At 43.6% G+C, this 14,256-nt stretch overlaps 1 protein-coding gene across 3 annotated transcripts in view; it reads right to left on the bottom strand.

The window, feature by feature from the left end:
- The window catches only part of PIK3C2A (phosphatidylinositol-4-phosphate 3-kinase catalytic subunit type 2 alpha), a 118,090-nt gene extending 107,144 nt beyond the window's left edge, over nt 1–10,946 (bottom strand). For 2 of the 3 annotated variants that reach the window (XM_023230785.2, XM_023230788.2), the window contains exon 1: nt 10,802–10,946. The gene's annotated coding sequence lies outside the window, so the exon portion shown is untranslated. The remainder of the gene's footprint in view (nt 1–10,801) is intronic. The other variant, XM_023230789.3, reaches the window with a different exon arrangement.
- Nucleotides 10,947–14,256: the final 3,310 nt, after the last annotated feature.

The raw sequence follows: 14,256 nt of genomic DNA, 5'->3' as shown, positions 1-14,256 counted from the left end.
ACAGGCATGAGCCACTATACCTGGCCCCCACTCCATTCTTTAGCCTCCATATTACTCTATTAAAACGATTATCCACTACACAAGTACTACAAGCACATTAATAGAGGGCTTAATTCTATTTTGACAAAAGGCAGTAGTTGCACTGTAGCTTAATATCCACTAGTAGTCATTATCCCATCTTCAGTCCTTAGGAGCAACCTCCTACACATAAGTGATTCACAACCAGGGAATCCAACCAGGACAATTTTCTATGTCTGCATATGTGTATCACTGTATGTATGTGGGAGGGGGACAAGGAAAGGGGATATAGTCACAGCAACAGATTCCTGTTGAAAGACATTTTGCTGACCAAGAAGTTTTCAATCTAACTCAGAATCCCAACAGTATTACTGCTTTGTGGAGATAATTACTGAACTTTGATCTACTTCATTGTTCATTCATTTGACATGAATCATTAAATAAACTTTGACATCACCCCAATTCCAACATGACATTTAACAGTAAAGCTTCTGTGTTAAATGTTATAGTATATACCTGCATTTAACATGGCTTAAGGTAGAAAGAAGATAAAACTGAGTTGCAACTGAGAAACCCTCAATAGTGAATAATAAATAACGAAAAACTGACATGAATACTTCTGGAATTTTCCCCCAAACTCCATCAATTTCTATGACTAAAAAAGTCTTATTTTCACATGATATCAACATGTGGATTAAATTCTTAGTTTTATATAACAGTGGTAGCAGAGAGGAGAAAGAACCATGTAGCAGCAAGGAAATATCAGACTTCCCTCTTATAAACTGTGTGATTTTTTTTTTTTTTTTTTTTTTGAGATGGAGTCTTGCTCTGTCGCTCATTGCAACCTCCACCCCCCACCTTCAAGCTGATTCTCCTGCCTCAGCCTCCTGAGTAGCCAGGATTACAGGTGCCCAGCACCACACCCAGCTGATTTTTGTATTTTTAGCAGACAGGGTTTCACCATGTTGGCCAGGCTGCTCTCGAACTCCTGACCTCAGGTGATCCACCCACCTCGGCCTCCCAAAGTGCCGGGATTATAGGCATGAGCCACATTGCCTGGTCAACTCTGTGATTTTTAAAGCAAGTTACTTGATCTCCCTTTGTCTTTAATTTTCTCATCTGTAAAACACAGATAATAGAGTGTTTTCAGAGTTAAATAAAATTATATAATAAAATGCTTAGCATATAATAGGGATTTTAAAATACACGTTTCCATCCAATTATTTTTCCGTTTAAAAAATGTTAACATCACCCTGCCTTGACCATTGTTGAAACAAGCATCAATATGTTGCTACCATTAACTGTGCATGGTGGCATGCACCTGTTCTCCCACCTACTCTGGAGGCCGAAGCAGAAGGATCCTTTGAGCCTATCAGGTCAAGGCTGTACTGCATTACGACTGTCTCTGTGAATAGCCATTGTGCCCCAGCCTGGACAACACAGCAAGACCTCATTTAAAAAAAAAAAAGCAACCTTAGGCCAGGCACTATGGCTTAGGCCTGTAATCCCAGCACTTTGGGAGGCTGAGGTGGGTAGATCACTTGAGGTCAGCAATTCGAGACCAGCCTGGCCAACGTGGTGAAACACTCTCTCTACCGAAAATACAAAAATTAGCCAGGCATGCTGGCAGGTGCCTGTAATGCCAACTACTCGGGAGGATGAGACACGAGAATCATTTAAACCTGGGAGGCAGAAGTTGCAGTGAGCCGAGATCACACCACTGCACTCCAGTCTGGGCAACAGAGCAAGACACCGTCTCAAAAAGAAAAAAAAAAAAAAAAAAGCCAACTTATTATCAATAAGTGTATGAAAAGATACTCAATATCACTAGTCAACCTACTAGAATGGCTGTAACTGGAAAAAAAAAAAAAAGGAAAACAACAAGTGGTGGCAAGGATGTAGAAAAAATGGAACCCTGATACTTTGCTGCTAGGGGAATGTAAAATGGTACAGCCACTTTGGAAAACATTTTAGTGTTTCTTCAAAAAATTAAATATGGAATTACAACAACCCAGCAATTCCACTCCTAGATATATACCCAAAAGAACTGAAAATAGGAGTACACTAATACTCATAGCAGCATTGTTTATAATAGCCAAAAGGTGAAAAAATGCAGTATCCATCAATGAATGAATATACAAAATGTGGTACATTAAATACGATTCAGTCATAAAAATGATACATTCTACAACATGTATGAACCTTGAAAACATTACGCTAAGTGAAATAAGTCAGACACAAAAGGCTAAATATTACACGATTCCACTTACATGAAAGATCTAGAAAAGGTAAATTCACAGAGACAAAAATAGAGGCTGGGCACAGGGGCTCATGCCTGTAATCCCAACACTTTGGGAGGCCAAGGCGGGTGGATTGAGACCATCCTGGCCAACATGGTGAAACCCTGTCTCTACTAAAAATACAAAAATTAGCTGGGCGTGATGGCACATGCCTGTAGTCCCAGCTACTAGGGTGGCTGAGGCAGAATTGCTTGAACCCAGGAGTCAGAGGTTGCAGTGAGCTGAGATTGCGCCACTACATTCCAGCCTCCATCTCAAAAAAAAAAAAAAAAAAAAAGTAAATTAGTGGTTACCAGGGACTGGGTCGAGAAGAATGAATAGTACCTGCTTAACAGCTACAGAGTTACTGTTTGGAATGGTGAAAAATACAAAAGCACAAAAATACAAAAATTAGCTGGGCATGGTGGCACGTGCCTGTAATCCCAGCTACTCGGGAGGATGAGGCACAAGAATTGTGTGAACCCAGAAGGAGGAAGCTGCAGTGAGCTAAGATCGCACCACTGCACTCTAGCCTGGGTGACAGAGCAAGACTGCATCTCAAAAACAAACAAACAAAAAAATTAGTTAAGTCATCGTCTTGATCGAAATCTTCACATTGTTTCCCATTTTCAACAAACTTAATTCTAGAACCTTGCAGGTTTGACAAAAATTAGTAGTTTAAATTTAAAAATAGGGGAAACTAGGTGCAGGGTTTAAGGGATTTCTCTGTACTATAGTTACAAATGTTCTGTATATTGGTAACTTCACGATTTTTCCATAAACTTTCTAAAAAGTAGTTTATTAATAAAAAAGAGACATCTTCTTGAATCTCAAAAGTGTTATGCTAAATGAAAGGCCAGACTCAAAAGGCTATATACACAGTGTGATACCAATTTATATGGCATTTTGGGAAAGGCAAAACTACAGGGATAAAAAACAAAAGAGCTCTTGCCAAGGAGTGAGGGGTGGGCAGAAGGGATTTACTTCAAAAGGGCATAATTATGGAAATTTCTGGAGTGATGGAAATATTCTATGTCTTGTATCTTAATTGTGGTGGTGGCAGTTACATAACTGTCACTGTTTTTTGTAATTCATCTGCTTTAGCAGAACTATACAGAACGTTACACCTAAAACAAATGAATTTTACTATGTGTAAATTATACCTTAATAACTCTTCAAAAAGAATCCTTAACAATTGTAGTATCATGTCATACATTTCACTATGCACAGAATTCTAGCCTGATGAATGTCATTATGAGATCTAGTCAGATGAAACTAGGCTATTCAAGCCAGGCACAGTGGCTCATGTCTATAATACCATCACTTTGAGAGGCAGATGTGGGCGGATCACTTCAGGTCAGGAGTTCAAGACCAGCCTGGCCAACATGGTGAAATTCTGTCTCTACTAAAAACACAAAAATTAGCCAGAGGTGGTGGCAGATGCCTGTAATCCCAGCTACTCAGGAAGCTGAGATAGGAAAATCACTTGAACCTGCGAGGCGGAGGTTGCAGTGAGCTGAGATCATGCCACTGCACTCCAAGCTAGGTTATAGAGCAATATTCCATCTAAAAAATAAAAATAAAAAATAAGCCTTGAAAACCCTTTCCTAGGCCAGGCACAGTGGCTCACGCCTGTAATCCCAGCATTTCAGGAGGCCGAGGCGGGCCGATGATGAGGTCAAGAGACCGAGACCATCCTGGCCAACATGGTGAAACCCCATCTCTACTAAAAATACAAAAATTAGCTGGGCATGGTGATGTGTGCCTGTAATCCCAGCTACTTGGGAGGCTGAGGCAGAAGAATCGTTTGAGCCCGGGAGGCAGAGGTTGCAGTGAGCCAAGATCGCACCACTGCACTCCAGCCTGGCGACAGAAGGAGACTCCATCTCAAAAAAACAAAAAAGAAAAAGAAAACCCTTCCCTAAACATACATTTTATGTTCCCTTAGCTAAGTTTTCCCTTGTTCCCTGTGCATTGAAATAACACTATCGTCAACATCTCATCATCTTCCTCCTATAGTAAGGATTTACAATCTAAACTCTTTACTCAAAAATCTTGTCTAATTAACTCTTATCTATTTTCCATTTGACTATATTATCCCTTACATCTTTTCTTTCCTGTAACAATTTTTTTTTAAATAACTGAAGTACTTTTTGCTACATGGATTATAGTTAGTTGGTCTCTCCTAGTTAGTATATAAACTTCCTAAAGCCAGGAAGTAACCGTTTCTTTATTACACACTGCAAAAATCTGGTTTGTACTGTATATCTAAACACTCAAATGCCATATGAAGAGATGCAATGAAAAGAATACTAGAGCCAGGGGCGGTGACCCACACCTGTAATCCCAGCACTTTGGGAGGCAGATCGCCTGAGGTCAGGAGTTCGAGACCAGCCTGGCCAACATGGTGAAACCCCCATCTGTACTAAAAATACAAAAATTATTATCTGAGCATGGTGGCATGCACCTGTAATCCCAGCTACTCGGGAGGCTGAGGCAAGAGAATCACTTGAACCCAGGAGGCGGAGGTTGCAGTGAGCTGAGATTGCGCCATTGTTCTCCAGCCTGGGTGACAAGCGTGAAACTTCATCTCCAAAAAAAAAAAAAAAATGAAAAGAAAAGAATACTGGGCTGGACGTGTGGCTTATGCCTGTAATTTCAGCACTTTAGGAGGCCAAGGTGGGCCCAGGGGTTCAAGACCAGCCTGGACAATGTGGCAAACCCGCTTCTCTACAAAAAACACAAAAATTAGCCAGGCATAGTGGCACGTGCCTGTAGTCCCAGCTACTTGGAAGGCTAAGGTGGGAGGATCACCTGAGTGTGGGAGGCAGAGGCTGCAGTGAGCTGAGATGGAACCACTGCACTCCAGCCTGAGTGACACAGAGAGACCCTGCCTCCAAAAAAAAAAAAAAAAAACAGAACACTGGGCCTAGCATTGTAAGACCTGAATTCAAGTAATGCTTCTAATTTATTATGTTAAGTCACAACATCTTTGGGCCTCGGCAAAATGAGAATACTTGCTGTATTTACTTCACAGGTAATAAGGTCTTGGAGGGAAAACAGTGTTAGCTAACTAAGCTATAACCATCAGTCAACACAAGTGTAAAGATGTAGTATTGTCAGTCATAGTTATCTTGTCTAAAATTAGCCACTGGTGTTTTTTAACCAAACTCAATGCACAGCAAATTAAGTGAACCAACATTGCACATCAGTCATATAAATAATGTAACTGTTATACTGTAATACTAACAGAAAGCCTTATGTTTAACAGTAAGCATGTTAATTATACACTATCTTAATGCAGTCTCAAAGTTAAAAGATAAATACTTGCTGCTAAGCCAACAATAACTGCCTTCAAATCTATTAAAAGAGGATTTATAAATCCCATTTTTGTACCCAAACAGCTCAGTTTAAAATTTTAAGAAATCCAAGAAGTAGTTTAAAATTGTATAAATCTCCTTTTAACTTTCTAAAATGTCCATATGCGCTCTCTCGTTGTGTTTTAAATCCATCACGTAAGAAAAACAAACTGCAGGCCGAGTGCAGTGGCTCATGCCTGTAATCCCAGCACTTTGGGAGGCCAAGATGGGAGGATCACTTAAGGCCAGGAGTTCAAGACCAGCCTAGTCAACATAGTGAGACATGATCTCTATTTAAAAAAAAAAAAAGAAGAAAGAAAGAAAGAACACACTGCAGGAAAAAAAGATACAAAGTATACATAAATGAACAAAATAAAGATAACAAAAATATGACTCCACTACAGAGGCAGAGAAAACAAAGACATTTCTTCTCCTCCCAACCATAATTCTGTGAACAACCTGAAAGATACTTACAGCAATATTTGCAAGTATGGCCATAATTCTCATCAAAAGAACATCATATACAAGTACCATCAAAATGATTACAAATTATAAATTACCAGTGATAATTTTCTCATTGGAGTTCCTTTTCCTTTTTCAAGCAGGGAACCAAGACAGAATAGCCTCTTTTTTGTTGTTGTTGTTGTTGTTGTTGTTGTTGTTTGAGACAGTGTCTCACTCAGTCACCCAGGCTGGAGTGCAGTGATGATCATAGCTCACTGCAGTCTCAAACTCCTACGCTCAACAGATCCTCCTGCTGGCCGGGTGTGGTGGCTCACACCTGTAATTCCAGCACTTTGGGAGGCTGAGGCAGGCAGAACATGAGGTCAGGAGATACAGACCATCCTGGCTAACATGGTGAAACCCCATCTCTACTAAAAAAAATACAAAAAATTAGCCGGGTGTGATGGCGGGCGCCTGTAATCCCAGCTACTCGGGAGGCTGAGGCAGGAGAATGGCGTGAACCCGGGAGGCGGAGCTTGCAGTGAGCCAAGATCATGCCACTGCACTCCAGCCTTGGCGACAGAGCAAGACTCCGTCTCAAAGAAAAAAAAAAAAAAGATCCTCCTGCCTCGATCCTCCAAAGCACTGGACTACAGGCATGCACTAACGCACCCAGCCTCTAGATCTATACTGTCCGATATGGTAGTTACTAGTTACATGGTGCTATTAAATGCCTGAAATGTGGCTGTTCCAAATTGAGATGTACCAAGTATAAAACATACACCAAATTTAAAAGATTTAGGAGAAAAAAATGTAAAATCTCCTACCTATATGACTCCCATTTTTGGCTCACATATTTCTAATGTACAGCACTGCTTTATATACGTAGTCGAATCCTGAATAAGGAAAATGGATACCAGAAGTATTAAGCAGTTTGCTCAATATCTCACTGCTTGATAGAAGCAGAGCAGGGCCTAGAACCTAATCACTTTTATCCATCCTGCCCTTATGAATAGAAGGAATTAATCATTTAAGACTCAACTTGAGCATCCTCTTCCTCCTCAAACCCACTCATTCCTTTTCCATATCCTAGCCCAGGTGACCATATCCTATTTAGCCTGCCCTTATAATTATACTGTTATAAAATGTATGTTTGTCTTCCAAATGGATGAGGACTTCTTGAGAGCAAGCACTGTCTCATTCATTTTTCTTATCCCTGGGAACCTTTGAAGTGCCAGGCACTCCTTCAGGCCCTCCAGCACTCTCAAAGCTTTCAGAGGATTATTTTTTAGCCCTACGCAGGTACAACTACTAAAATGAAATCACCTACAATGTGAGGCACCACCCAAAAGCATTCACCTTTATCATTTGCCTGTCTTAAGTTATTTTTGGAATATGCAAAATTAATACAATGCATAGGCCAGGCGCAGTGGCTCACACCTGTAATCCTAGCACTTTAGGAGGGCGAGGCGGGTGGATCACTTGAGGTCAGTAGTTCAAGACTAGCTTGGCCAACATGGTGAAACCCCGCCTCTACCAAAATACAAAACTTAGTTGGGCGTGGTGGTGTGCACCTGTAATCCCAACTACTTGGGAGGCTGAGGCAGGAGGATTGCCTGACCCAGGAGGCAGAAGTTTCAGTGAGCTGAGATCATGCCACTGCACTCCAGCCTGGGTGATGGAGTGAGGCTGTCTCAAAAAAGAAAAAAGGGCCAGGCGTGGTGGCTCACACCTGTAATCCCAGCACTTTGGGAGGCTGAGGCGGGCAGATCACGAGGTCAAGAAATCAAGACCATCCTGGCCAACCAACATGGTGAAACCCTGTCTCTACCAAAAATACAAAAATTAGTTGGGCGTAGTGGCACACGCCTGTAGTCCCAGCTACTCGGGAGGCTGAGGCAGGAGAGTTGCTTGAACCCAGCAGGTGGAGGCTGCAGTGAGCTGAGATCGTGCCACTGCACTCCAGCCTGGTCAGCAGAGCAAGACTCTGTCTCAAAAAAAAAAAAAGAAAATGAATAATTCATGTTATCAAAGAAAGACAAGTTACAAAAAATGCTTTGCACTACTGCTGCTCTGATGCTTTATAAGAACTCTTGAGTTCCTAGGAAATTCAACACTCTCTTTAGGTATAAGTTCACTTATTGAATGTGCTTACTTAAATGCAAAACTCTGTGGTAGATTAAAGAAAGAGTCCTGGACATGGGAATTAATGCAAGCAACCTTCAATTAATTGAAAATTTTAGAACTATTAATTGCAGAAGAAACAAACTTAGTATACAGCTACTCGTTACAAAAAGTTAGTTTCTAAAATTCCTCAATGCAAACATGCTAACTTTTGTATTTTACAAAACAGATAAAACTGCCAGGTGCACTGGCTCCAGTCTTTAATCCCAGCACTTTGGGAGGCCAAGATGGGCAGATCACTTGAGGTCAGGAGTTCAGGACCAGCCTAGTCAACATAGTGAAAACCAGTCTCTATTGAAAAAACAAAAAAATAAGCCATTTATAGTGGTGCGTGCCTGTAATTCCAGCTACTCAGGAGGCTGAGGCAGGAGAATCACTTGAACCCTGGAGGTGGAGGTTGCAATGAGCTGAGATGGTGCCACTGCACTCCAGCCTAGGCAACAGAGCAAGATTCCATCTCGAAAAACCAAACAAACCAAAACAGAAAAAATTGTAAAATCTGTGGATGAAAACATTAAAACATGTCATTTGTAAAGAAAACTGCAGGAAACATGCATATAAAACACAAATACCAAGAGACTTTGATAAGAAAAAACCTGCTTTAGAATATATTAATTTAGCCAAAATGTATGGAATTTCTGGAAGAAACTCCATATGTGCTTTGTACCTACGTAAAATCACTTTTGAACTAAATTTGAGTTAACAAATAAAATTTCTCTATTCTCATTCAGTTACATTGTTTTTCAGTATGCATCCACTGTCTTGAGAGTAAACAAATATCTTGCATAAAAATAAATATAAAATTTGTATACCTCAACTAGGGTCCTTTCGTCTAATTTGCTACTGTGAATAAGAGCACCATCCTGTCCAGATAAGGGTAGATCAAATTAAAAAAAAAAAAAGCACCATTCTGCTGGGCATGGTAGACCAGTCTGGCCAACACAGTGAGACCCCATGTAAATTAAAAAAAAAAAGAGCACCAACCCCAACTATGGCAGAGCTGCTAAAGGAGTCTCTTGTGGAGACTTGAACCATAAGCCAAGGAGGCAAAGGTACAAAGTCTCTCCTGGAATTAGTTCCTGGACTTCTGTGTAGCCTTCCCCCTCTCTACTACGTCTTCACCATTTCCCTGCAAACAGTTTTCTTCTTGCATCTCTTCTACACTGTGGCCTTTGATGCTACAATATATTTAACAATTTTCCCGCCGGGCGCGGTGGCTCACGCCTGTAATCCCAGCACTTTGGGAGGCCGAGACAGGTGGATCACGAGGTCAGGAGATCGAGACCATCCTGACTAACACGGTGAAACCCCGTCTCTACCAAAAATACAAAAATTAGCTGGGCGCTGTGGCGGGCGCCTGTAGTCCCAGCTACTTGGGAGGCTGAGGCAGGAGAATGGCGTGAACCCGGGAGGCGGAGCTTGCAGTGAGTCGAGATCGCGCCACTGCACTCCAGCCTGGGCGACAGAGCAAGACTCCATCTCAAAAAAAAAAAAGAAAAATTTCCCAACAGAGCTTTTCTGCCTGAAACCCACTAGGAAAGATTTCAGGACATTTCTTTAATAACTAATCTTGTTCAAAGAGGAAGGCCTCCTTCGTTTCACTTAATTCAAACCCCCCACTGTTCAAAATAAGAATATAATTATAACCTCAATTTATATCAGGCCAGTATAGGAAAAGAACCACAACAGGCTCTCTCTTCCACGTTCATCTCCAGACTTTTTTCCTTAGTTTCTCCTTCCTCATTTCCCTCCTCAATCCCTCCTCCCCCCACCAAAAAATAATTCCACAGCTAGAGAATCTCGTTTTTAAAGGCAAAAATTCAGTGAGGAAAATAAGTATGTGCCTTTTTCTTCAATTATTTATTATTCCTCTGTCCCTCAGGAAGAGTTAAGCTAGTATTTTTTAATCTGACCGCTCTCTCAGAAGGATGCGCTAAATACACACTGAAAGAAGTCTTCCCAAAGCAAGCAGATTCGCGGCCACAGGCAACGCGGTGGGAGTGGGGGGCCCGGGGAAAAGAAAAAGTATCCTTGGCTCCCAGAACCAGAGATGGGACAGGAGGTGAAAGAAGGGGCCGTCACTGAGAAGTGCAACACACACACTAGCCAGAACAATCTGCCAAGAGAATAGGACCGGCCACTGCGGCTCCAGCCCGGTCCCGCGGGACAAGGCGGGGGAGGGGGGACCGGCGGGCCAGGGGGCCTGCCCTCCTTCTGTGGGACAAAACTAACTCCCAGGCGCACCTCCGCTCCGGACAAGAGGGGCCTGGTGGGGACGCGGGCTCCTAGCACCTCCAGCGCAGCACTTGCCGACGGCCTGCGGGGAAGTAAGGCCCGAAGGGAGGGGAGTCGGGCTGGGCAGCGCCAAGAGCACGGGATGGAGGGTCAGACGCGGGCACCCAAGGCACTGGGGGCCGCGACAAGAGACCCTTCCAGCCCGGGAACCCCGGGGCCCCTCTCCACCCTCGCAGAGCAGAATCCCGAATATCGTCCCCAGCCGCACCGACCGCTCCTCACCTCAAGCTGCCTGAGCCTCCGCCTCTACTACAACCTGAGCCGCCGAAGCCGCCACAGTCCGAGCCATTTTTCTCCTCAGCTGGCTCAGCCGCCGCCGAAAGCTTCGGCCGACTCCACAGCCAGCCAAGCCAGCACGTCACTTCCGACCAGGGAAGCACCGCCTTCCCCGCCCGGGCTTGTTGTGAATTGGCTGGCGCGGACGGCCTACCTGAGCTGGCGGGCGGGGCTTGGACGCTGCCCGTGTGGCGTGAGCAAGGGAGCTGGGGCGCTGGGGAGCACGAGCCCAGGGGAACAGGGTCCAGCTCCCTCCCGGGGAATGCTGAGCAGGCTCCGGACCCTCTCCGTGCACACCCCAGACCTGGGGAGGGGAGCTCCCAGGACACCCCAGCTGGCCGCCCCTCGGGCCCTGCGTCCGAAACCCCGCAAACCGGGCCCGGGCACTGAAGTACCCTATTGTTCTTACACCCTCTCCCGGGACTCCGCACCCTCCTCCGTCTAGGCTGAGGTTCCCAGATTTGTGTCTTGGCCCCCGGCGGCGCCGAGATTACTTTGTGATTGGAAGACTGAAAGGAACAGGCGAGACTTAAACTCCTCCACTCCAACCAGCATTTACCGAGGCCTCACGGTGGGTCAGGTGCTGTACGGTGGGTAATTAGTAGCCTATCACGTGGTTTCTGTAAAATGCCTGATAGCACGTAAAACGCTTTCAGGTCAGCGTCTCGTTTCATCCTCACAACAGCCAGGTAAGGAAGATATCCCCATGATAATAACTCACAGCCAGACGGCTCTTTCTACATTACAAAGTATTTTCACATGCAATCTCCATAATAATACCTTCTTATTGAGAATTTAATGAGATTATGCTTGTCGTTTGGTCCTCACGTGTGAGATTTAAAAATTACGTAACCATGGGAAGAGATAGGAAAATTATCCCCATTTACAGATGGTGCTTCTGGGGCACAAAGATGTTAAGCGGAGAGGAAAGATTCCATAGCGTTTTACAACAGATTGTCCTTTAAGCAATAGAAGGGGGTCCACATCATCCAGACGTTCACTATCTAATGTAGCAGACTGATTTAGCCTGCATTTCTCAGCCTAAACTAAAAATTATCAGCCTATATGTATATACGCATAATTAGAAGGCTCTAAGAGAAGTTGAACCTTCAGCAAATAACGGGAAAGAAAAAATGGTCTGATTTGGCTGGGACGGGGGTCGGAGAAAGGGGGCTAGGGCAATGGGGAGTGTGGAGTGGATGAATCCCTCATAGCGCTGTAATAAACATGCCTACACCTCCCCAGGGATGGGAAAATTGGATGGAGTTTCTATTCTATAGGGAATTCTAGAAGAAAATGTGTGATTATTTCTTATGGCTGTAGCTACCGGCTCTTGTACACCCCCACTTCTTACTCCTTTCTTTCCCCCCAAGCCTGCCCCTCCTCCATGCACACACACTTCCAGGCAGGCTACACGTTCTAGAAGAATGTCCCTTAGAAATCAACTTAGTTCCGCAGCATTGTTCTGCTTTATCTTCTGATCAAAGGAGGAATTCTAAAATTGGCAGCAGCTCTTTCACAAGATTTAAAAGGGTGGGGAAAGTGATTTATCTCAGGGTAGCTTCCTAGCTTCTGCTCCAGAACTGAGTGTGCCTTCAGGAAAGAAGGAAGAGGCCTTGGGAGAACAGTCTTCAGGGAAGAGTAACTATTTGTCTGTCCTTCCTTCCTTCCTTCCTTCCTTCCTTCCTTCCTTCCTTCCTTTCCTTCTTTCTTTCTTTTCTTTCTTTCTCTCTCTTCTCTCTCTTTCTTCCTCCCTCTCTCTCTCTTTCTCTTTCCTCCTTTCTATTTTTTGAGCCGGCGAGACAGACTGGATTTTTTTTTTTCTAATTTTTTTTTTTTTTTTAAATGAAAAGTATTTCCCCTGAGTCCCAGCAGCAGAGGGCCGTGGTCCTTGAGTCACTTCCTTGTTACAGTTCCCACTTCATTATTATAGCTTTTGAATGGCTGGTCCATGGTAGCCTCTGATCAACCAAAAGGTTCCCAGTAAGGTGAAGAGAAAGAAAAGGAGTTTGATGGTTTTCCAGATTCCAAAAAAATTAGCTTTCTCAAGTTGCCAGGTGTCAAGAACCAGAACAGGTAACCCTCTCTCAGCATGTCTCATCTGTCAGCAATGGCTTGTGAAGATGCATATGTAAACAGTAGGAACACAGACTTCTGGGAGACAGTACAAACTGGTGCTGCTGTCATTTGGAACCAACTAGAACATAGCTGGCAACCATTTCTCCTGTTTCCTTTCTTCCACTGGCTTCACTTTTTTTTTTTTTTTGCGATGGAGTCTCGCACTTGTTGCCCAGGGCGGAACGCAATGGTGTGCTCTGGGCTCACCACAACCTCCGCCTCCCTGGTTCAAGTGATTCTTCTGCCTCAGCCTCCTGAGTAGCTGGGATTACAGGCATGTGCCACCACACCCAGCTAATTTTTATATTTTTAGTAGAGACAGAGTTTCTCCATGTTGGTCAGGCTAGTCTCAAACTCCCAACCTCAGATTATCTGCCCGCCTTGGCCTCCCAAAGTGCTGGGATTACAGGCAGAGGCCTTACATTTTTAAGTGTTTCAATCCTAACTTCCCACAGACAACTTCCCAGTACCATAAATATTCCCCAGCCTCTTCCAGTACCACATGAGAAATGGGCAATCTTTTTTTTTAATCACAGATAAAATATAGTGGCATACAATGATTAGCATTTGCTAAGGCCAAGCCCTGTGCTTTGTGTTTTATGAGTCTCATTGACTTTATGAGTCTCATTGACTTCCTCCAACAACCTTCCTAAAAGATATAATTATTATATCCTAATTTTATAGCTGAGAAATTTGAGGAACAGAGAGGAGAGTAACTTGCCCAGTGTCACACAGCTACTGAAGAGTAGAGCTGGGATCAAAAACTGGGTCTGACTGCACAACCCATGCTCTTTTAACCTCACAGTTCCCGCAGCGGGCGGAGGAGATTTTAACATCTACAAAATGCTGTTAATAAGTATAATAGTTAGGTTTTTTTTTTTTTTTTTTTTTTCCTTTCTCAATGTTGTATTCCCATCTGAGTAGAAGGACTCTGCTGGGTACTATACCAAACTATTTATTTATTTATTTTTGTTTTTTGAGACAGAGTCTCACTCTGTTGCCTAGGCTGGAGTGCAGTGGCACCATCTGTGCTTACTACAACCTCCATCTCCTGGATTCAAACCTCCAGAGTGGCTGGGATTACGGGTGCACACCACCACATCTGGCTAATTTTTTGCACTTTTAGTAGAGACAGATCACCATATTGACCAGGCTGGCCTAGAACTCTTGGCCTCAAGCGATGCTCCCATCTCAACTTCCCAAAGTGCTGGGATTACAGGCATGAGCCACTGTGCCCAATTATTTAATCCCGATTATGATAAGCAATTTGAAGGTAAACTACA

The sequence above is a fragment of the Piliocolobus tephrosceles genome, chromosome 13, assembly GCF_002776525.5.
Source record: "Piliocolobus tephrosceles isolate RC106 chromosome 13, ASM277652v3, whole genome shotgun sequence".
NCBI lineage: Eukaryota > Metazoa > Chordata > Mammalia > Primates > Cercopithecidae > Piliocolobus > Piliocolobus tephrosceles.
This window is presented reverse-complemented; position numbering and strand designations above follow the sequence as displayed.